Below are 9,406 nucleotides of genomic sequence, written 5' to 3'. Positions count from 1 at the left end.
ACTGGTTACGACCAGTATCAAACCACTGCTCTGTTTTAGCATACCAACACAGCAATATCGGCTCGACCAATTAATGGTGTGGAATTTCTTCTTGCCAAGCACTAGCAAATGAAGGGAATGTTCAAGAAAACTGTTTGTTAGGTGACACAGAACTTACTCAGTTAACCTTTAACAATCACCACTAAACATTTGTCTAGTGTGTTAAATTGGCCTGAAAACAGAAGATTACACAATCGTTGGTTCCATTATGTTTCAGCGTGTCCCATATGGTTTCAAAGCGCAAAGATACCCCCCCTTCGATTCCCGTCTATTTCACCGGTGCTCTGTCTCTCTCTCTCTCACATGTGCTCGACTGGGCTTGAGCAGTGGGAACTGATGCAGAGGATGAGTAATAGTTGCTGATAATCAACAGAGCATCTGGCTCTATCAGCTCATTTGAGGCTAATGCCATTTGCTGAGATGCATAGCAATGCGGGCTGATGAAATTAGCCTTTCAGCTCTGAGCTAAAGCAGCAAGCCCTTAAACAAGCCCAACTGGATTACTGTGAACAGTCTCATGCTGACAACCCCATCAGTACACGTCAAGACCCACTGGCCAGAGCCTGGAGAGGAACATCACACTGCCCCGGGTTTTCCTGCGAGTTGCTATGGCATGCAATCACGGCTGGCCAAATGGGTGTCCCAAGCAGAACTTTAACAACTTAAAACAGATGGTTTACTGGTTCAAGCTGGTGCTCAGCTGCATGGTTTAACTGGTCAGCCAAATGATCTCCCTTCCCTGTCCAGGTGGAAAGTACCCAAAACCCCACTAAAACCAGCAAAGTATAGATCTTATGTAGCTCAGCCCTTTTTCAGCGCTGTGCATGTTGTCTTCTGTCTTACAAATTGTATTTCCACAGCTTGAATGTAAGATCTTACGGATTTATGAATGAAACTCTTTTTAAAATGCCCCCGGTCTACTGACATTTATCACATCAAACATTACAATGCTCATGATACATTTTGTTAGCTCTACAATAACTAAATCCACTTCACCAGCTAATTACTCTTCATAAGCGACGCTATAGAAATATACAGAGCTACTGCAAAAATAGAAGTCCAAAGACACAATTCTAATGATGGCTGTACGATTGTTTCCCCGGCGCATAAGGTCTATACTAGTCTGCATTTTATAAAACGTGTAACCTGCAATTGTTACCCTAATGAACTATTTCTATGTGAACAAGATCAACTTGTACTTTTATTGTCTTCCACCTCTCTTGGCAAAAAATAAAAAATAAATAATTATATAGAAAATTATATTTCTGTCCAATTCCAATGACATTGGACTGTCAATGAAGTTTACTGTATTAAAAATGAAAATTTATCATGTGGCGCGGCCTTAAAGGGATAGTTCACCCAAAAATGAAAATTTGCTGTTAATTTACCCACCCTCAGGACATGCAAAATGTAGGAGACTTTTTTTTTATTCGCTGAAAAAAAAAAAGGATTTCGCCGTTGCCTGAGGATATGGATTACAGTTAATCTTGCAAATGATGTTTCTTGCACAGACCAAGCGTTTCACTTCATAAGACTTTAATATATTGCGAGGAGCCACATGCATTCATTTTATTAATTTAATTAATTTTCACCTACATCTTGAAAGGCCTGAGGATGAGTAAATTAACAGCAAATTTAAATTTTAGTTTGAACTATCCCTTTAACAGTGTCATTGCATATTCATATTGTATATGTTCCTGTGTGCACATTCATATATCTGTTTTAATGCTTGAGTAAATATGTGTAGGCTACATGTTATTTTGTGTGGAAGTAATGAGAAATATAAAAACAGAATGGGCGACACAGCAAATTCATAGTCCAGATGTTCAGTATAAAGTAGTGCCAATGTCACTGGTGCACATGCACACCACACACACACACACACACACACACACACACACACACACACCAATCTGTGTTAATGGGCATGCAAATGACTGACAAATTAGCATTTATAAGCATGAGCAACAAATGGGTAACAAACGATTACAATTATAGAAAAGTGGCTAAAGGCTAAATTCTGTGTGTATTTTGCTTTGTTCCTGAATGGCTTATCTGTCAGTAATAGCACGCGGATAAATGCATCATGGGTTAGAAGTAATTTATTGATGTTAAAATAAAGGTTCCCATGGTGTGGAGTTGATATTACCTTTTAAGTAAACAGACATGGAGGATATTGTGAAATTGAATAGTAGGGGATAGATACTGTTCAGCTGTGACGATATAAACACATACACTTTCCTGACATTACAGCCCAGCAGGAAGACAAGATAAAAAGATAAAAGCCTCTTCCTTATTTTACACATTCAGAACCTCAGTACATGTATTTGATTTAACATTATATGCCACAAAAACTGTACTGATCCTCTTGATCAGGTAGTACTCAGATTCATAAGTCCTTGATGAAAGACCACTAACCAATCTCCACAAAGAAAACCTTTCACACATTATTCCCATGGGGAAAAAAATGCACTTTGCCAATCATTTTCAATGGAAGTCTTACTGAGCAAGAAAAGAAGTGTGAAATGACCCCCCTGAAGCATTTATTAAACCTAAGAAAAGGACTGCCATCCATTTCTTTAATTATCCGCCAACGGAAGACTTATCTTTTGCAATAGGGCCTGTATTAAGTTGTAATTATTTAACGTAACGAATTGATGGAAGTCTATGCAAGGCATCTGAAGGGCCGATAGTTTTATAACACAAATTCAGATAAAAGAAGCAAAATAAACTAGCAGCTTACAGGCATTTCACTCCAAATGCTTATTATAACCATGTATTTCAAACACTCATCAATGGGATTATCCTGAAGTGAGAAACAATACGAGGGAAATAAATAAACAATCACAGATAAGAACGATGTGATTAATGTGTATACAGTAAATAGGGAAGATTCAGAAAGAAAGGTTTACATAATGGTAAGATTTGACTTGAGCGTTCACATCCTCTCAGAACTGATCATTATAACTTGTAAACTGACTTTTCTGAGAGTGCTAACTTGTCATCTCGTAATTCCTGTTATCAAAACACTTTCAATAATGCAAAATTATTTTTTTCCCCAGTCTGCTATCTGAATAAACACAAACTAAATGACGAATGCTGCAATTAGAAGCAGTTTAGTGACACCTGTAAAATTATACATTGAAAAACTTGTTCTTATTCTGATGGTCACATTGTGACGTGTTACCTGTTACATGTTTTATATTGCTGAGAAGTGGTTAGGTTTAGGGAAGGGTGTCTTTGGAAATATATGTAAAATCAGTTCTACTTTTACAGGTGCATGCACATAATTAAAAGCATCATCGGTTTTACTTTAAAAACTTTAAATATAGGTGTGGACACATTTTAGTAAGCAAAATTATAATAATAAGAGGCACATACGGCAAGAAAAGCAGTGGAGTTCTTAGCTCACTGATATAGTGTCTTAATCGTCACGCACAAGTTTTTGACGCTAGAAATATTAATGTCTGCAGCACATGTCACTTTGCATATTCTTAAATAAATAGTAAATAAGACAAGTAAATGTCTGAAATTCACATTCCACTGAAATTCAGCAGAATGTCGTTTTGTGAGATAACATGTTTTGTCCTATGGTTGTTTTTTTATCATTATGATTCATAATATTTTAGCTTTTGAAACAATTAAAATAAATTTTTATTACATTTTTTTATCTACATATATATCTATATAACAATAACGTCTCGGTTACGTATGGTAACCCTCGTTCCCTGAAGGGTAATCAGATTTTACAGTATCCCATAGATATATTTTTAGAATATGATTATACAGTCTTATATAAGATTCTTTATTATTTTAATTATTGCTTTTTTATCTATATATCTATCTATATAACAATAACCAAATTTACATTTACATTTACATTTAGATATTTTAATTTACATTTAGACATTTTAATTATTGCTTTTTTTATCTATATATCTATCTATATAACAATAACCAAATTTACATTTACATTTACATTTACATTTAGATATTTAGCAGACGATTTTATCCAAATCGATTAAAGGTCAAAGAAATTATAAGCTTTGTTAGAAGACAATATAAGAACATATTTATCTGAATTGGATACTGGCTGGTTTAATCTGTAATCAGATTTTACAGTATCCCATAGATATATTTTTAGAATATGATTATACAGTCTTATATAAGATTCTTTATTATTTTAATTATTGCTTTTTTATCTATATATCTATCGATATAACAATAACCAAATTTACATTTACATTTACATTTAGATATTTTAATTTACATTTAGACATTTTAATTATTGCTTTTTTTATCTATATATCTATCTATATAACAATAACAGAAAAAGAATAGAGCAAGCTAGTGTTAGAGGCCTTTTTTGCTTTTGTTAATCAGAAGAAGTCAGAAAGTCAGAATTATAATTGTATAATAAATAAAACGAAAACAAATAGATAGAATGCAAAAAGATAAGATTTTTTTTTAAGAAAACAAGCAGTTAGTATATAAATAGAGTGCAGGTCATTCCACCAGGAGGGTACATTTAATTTAAAAGTCCGAGAAAGTGATTTTGTGCTTCTTTGGGATGGCACAATAAAGTGCCGTTCACTTGCAGAATGCAAGCTTCTAGTGGGCAATTAAGTCTGAAGTAATGCATTTAGGTAAAGGGGTGCAGAGCCAGTGGTGGTTTTGTAGGCAAACATCAATGCCTTGAATTTTATGCGAGCAGCTATTGGTAGCCAGTGCAAACTGATAAACAGAGGTGTGACGTGCATTCTTTTCGGCACGTTAAAAAATAATTCTTGCTTCTATTGTCCTCATTTGTAAGTCGCTTTGGATAAAAGCGTCTGCTAAATGTCTAAATGTAAATGTAAAATGTAAAGGTAAATTATAATTTTCAATATCGTCTTCAGTTTAGTCTAATTAATTTCAAACGTAATTGTAATTAACATTTTCAAAGGGAGAAATGCTTTATTCGCTTACAGTCATGTATGACAACTGACTGACCATATATTGCAGATGTCCTGGCTCATAAAGATGTCTTCCCACATCCTCTTCCTACTCTTCTATAACATTCTCCTCCTCCTTTCTGACACCCAAGGGCACGCTGCACATGCACCACAATGTTGGGCAGAATTGCTGACATCGTTATTGCTTTTGGGAACAAAGAACAGAGCACTTCTTAATGGTGAATGTTCCACCTCCCAGTTGTGTACTCCGCAAGATTTTACAAAATGATGGTTGTCGTTATACTGTTCCTGTCATTTAAAAGAAAAAAAAAAGTAAAATTCTGAACCTCAGTGATTGTCGTTTCCATGTTTCCACTGAACCTGAAGCTTGCACCTCTTCCCCTAGATTAATTAGTCAAAATTAAACAATTCAAACACAGATGAACGAAGGAGTGATTGTGTTAAAGTAACAGATCGTTTTGCACAAAATAAATTCGATTTATGTAGATAAGATACATTTATAACACAGCTAGTGTGTGCAGTTTTAGAAAATGCACATAGAAAGGGGAAAAAGGCTTTAGATTTTTAACTTGTGAAGTGCAAAAATGCACACACACACACACACACACACACACACAGTTATCATTTTATTATTATTATTATTTTAAAATAGCAAAATTTGCTGAGCATTTTCATTTATTTTTCCAATATTAATGAATGGGTAATTATGGTATGTTGTCCTCTAAATATATATATAAACACACATATACACACACTTCACCTTTAGGTCTGGCCTGAATAAAGAATGGCAAATCACTTTTTCTTCAAATAAATGTCTCTGAACTAGAAACAAAAATAAAATTGTTTGATACTGACATTTAAACAACAAGTTGAAAATGGCACTGAGAACTACATCTGATTTTTTTTTTTTTGTATCACAATTATTTGTTCAATGCCTACGTCCAACTACTTCAAAAAAAATAAAAATAAAATAAAATAATAAAATTTATATATATATGTGTGTTTTCTCAAGCTTACTAGATTAACTAAGGTTATTTTTCTAGTGTTTACTGAACCCTTTTCTGAGGCAATCCCAGAATCCAGAGAGTTTCCTCAGAAAGGGAAACACTGGGGCATTAGTCATAACCAAGACTAGACAATCTATTTTATGTCTCTTTCTCTCTGGCTCACACAAATCAGGTTACCTGCAATTCCCTCCAATGCCATCTTTTATAGATCATCTCTGCATTGGAAAAATGAGGCTTCTGCTCGCTACTGTCTCACCGCTGTGTTAATGACTTCCTGAAGAGGAAAGATTGCTCCCCAATCAAAACCTTATCCACCAATGGATGATCCTGCAGGGCTGGAACAACCCCATTATGAGTGATCTGTAGGGCAATCCTGTCTTAGCTGGGAAAAAAAAAAATATGATGACAAACAGAAGGGCGTGTTTACATTTGCTAACAGGATAGAAGGTCGTTAAAGTCGCCATTGTAAGAGGAAAGAAAAATAAGCGTTTTCAAAGACATGTCAAATCAAATACCCTACAATTATTGTCTCCTTTTTGTTTATCTTTTTGTTGTTGATCGTAGATATTTTACAGCATTTATTTTATTTTATTATTTTATTTTATTTTGGACATGCCATACTGTGTTAGTTTGCTGTGTTAATACATCCCATTACCACGTAAATATGGTCCTGTACAAAAAAAAAAAAGAAAATTTTTTTTTTTGAAGTGGAAGCAAAAGCAAGGTCATGGGTTAGAGTCTCAGAAAACATGCATACTAATAAATTTTACAATTGTGGATATGGATAATGACTTAGCACCATGTTTTTAAAATCTCATATCAGCACAGTATCATGGTACTGTTATAGTGCTTTCATAGTGCAGTTTGTCTTTCTTCTACACATTTCTCACCTGCTTCATCTAAACACAGTTCACCATTAGCAGTTCGGCTTTTTGTTCCTCCAGAAGTTAAACAACAAACTGTGAAAAGGCAAAGCGACCCCAGGAAGTCTGCTGAAATGACCAAGTGCCCAATTCTACGTCTTACTTATAAGAGAATTTTCACTGACAATTTTTTTTTTTTTTATTATTCTTATAGTTCACCTAAATAAATGAAATGTGATAGATGTAGAGAGATAGCTTAATAATTCTTATATATTTTGAAGCCATGCAATAGTTCTTGTGTGTAGAAGAAGAAGAAGACAAAAAACTGAGTTGCATGGACCACTTTTATGATATATATACAGTATATATATATATATATATACTGTATATTTAAAGGGGTCCTATTATGCTTTTTCACTTTTTCAACTTAACTAGTCTGTAATGTTGCTGTTTGAGCATAAAAAAGATCTGCAAAGTTGCAAAGTTGCAAAGCTCAAAGTCCACTTCAAAAGGAGATTATTTTATTTAACAGAAATCACTTTTCAAAAACTACAACGAATGACTCATTTGGACTACAACGCATATTTTCCGGGATTTGTGATATCACAAAGATCGACGAAAAGGGGCGTGATATTTCCCGACCAGGCGCCGAGTGCTGCCAATCACAACACACACTGGCCCAGCTATCCAATCACAGCACACACTGGCCCAGTTAACCAATCACAGTACATTTCGTATTTCAGAAGGAGGGCCTTCATTTGATGCAGGAACTATTCGAGCCGTTCATGCCAGACTGGGGAGAGAGGTGTTGTAATAATGTAAAATATGTGAAAAATAATGTGTTTTTCGAACAACCTAGTATGAGAGCCTGTTCTAGTACACCCCCAAAACAGAATCAAGACTTTGTAAAAGAGCATAATAGGACCCCTTTAACAGAGCTTTTGTGTCCTTTTTTGAAGCTTGAAGGTTTTTAGTTGATTATTGTAACTGCACACACAACAAGCTAAGAATTTCTCCTTTTGTATTCAATGGAAGAAAAATGTCTTATGGGTTGGAAGGACATAAGAGTGAGTAAATGATCACAGAAGTTTTTGTGTGAGCTGTTCTTTTAAAGAAAAAATAGTGTAATCTCTGTCGCACCAAACAGAATTGTGAAAACAGTGACAGGTTTCCTGAACACTTTCCCCGTCTCCCATTGACTGAGCCAATGTTGGGCTTTTCAGGATTCAAATCTAGCAATGATATGATCACAGAGACCCGCACAGAGACCCATATGTCTTATAGTTGCTGCACACTTCACCTTTTAGAGTTTGGACTAGCAAAATTGAACAACTTTATAGTAAACGGAGTGAGAAAAATGAGAATTGAGAATGAAAATGTCATGACATTCTGCAGGGTCAGAAATGAACGGTCTAGTGTTATAGTGCAGTTTTTCAGCACCTCTGTTGTGAGGGACATCCCAGCGTTTGATCCTGTGGGATTAGCTGTGAGCCGGTGTGATCTGGATTTAGCCTAAGTCACTGCAGAGGAGAAGCTGGTTCACCACAGGAATCTATAAAACCACAGAACCTTCAGCTGCAGCGTGAAATTGGCAAGCCTGCATGTTTGCTTTACTGGATAGATCAAGTTACATTTAAAACAATTATAGAATCAATACACTTAATGGTAAAGTAGTTGGAGTTTATTGCCACAACATGACCACAAAAAACACATCCAACTGTGTATTTATTGTGTATTATATGCAGTGTTGGGGAAAGTTACTTTTAAAAGTATTAATGACCGTCTTTTGTAATGTTGACTATCCCAATCACACGTTGGTGGGTGGAGTTAGTGTAAATAGCCTCTGCCAACAACGCGGGCTATTTGCACTTAGTGTAAATAGACACTCCGATTTTTATTTTTTTTTATTCCCAACAGTTAAACAGTTGCCCACAGAAAAAAACAGGGGGTGCTGCAGTACCCTCAGCACTTCCCGCGCCTATGTTTTAAAAGTAGTGCATTACAATATTGCGTTACACCCTAAAAAAGTAACTTATTATGTTACCTAGTTCCTTTTTTATGGAAAGTCATGTGTTACATTACTTTTGAGTTACTTTTTAAATCTGGGCAGGGCTTGCTTGTTTGTTTTTAATATATAAAAAGTTCTTCTTTTACAAACGTAAAAGCCCTTTCACACCAAAAGTGAAATGAATACGCCTCAGGCTGAGAGAAATGTAAATTTATGTCTGTACAGTAGAGGGCGCAGTAGAGGGCGCAGCTCAAACAAAATGCATGAAGAATGTGACACAGGAGAAGAAAGTTCATCACTATTCAGCAATAACAAAAATGAAACACAAATGTGTCATTTTTGATTATTAGTATGCTTGAATTGGATCATCGAAGGTCAGTAGCAAAAGCATTGGTTAAAATGGGATTAAATACATTAATGATATTTGTCTTATTTAACATATTTAATTATTGCAGGTTTATATATTCAGTTTGAGGAATACTGAATCTGTTTTTGTGCAGTGAGATGAGTAAATAATGTTCATATTTAGTCAAG

Source organism: Sinocyclocheilus rhinocerous, unplaced genomic scaffold (genome assembly GCF_001515625.1).
Source record: "Sinocyclocheilus rhinocerous isolate Xijiao unplaced genomic scaffold, SAMN03320098_v1.1 scaffold3355, whole genome shotgun sequence".
Classification (NCBI taxonomy): domain Eukaryota; kingdom Metazoa; phylum Chordata; class Actinopteri; order Cypriniformes; family Cyprinidae; genus Sinocyclocheilus; species Sinocyclocheilus rhinocerous.
This window is presented reverse-complemented; position numbering follows the sequence as displayed.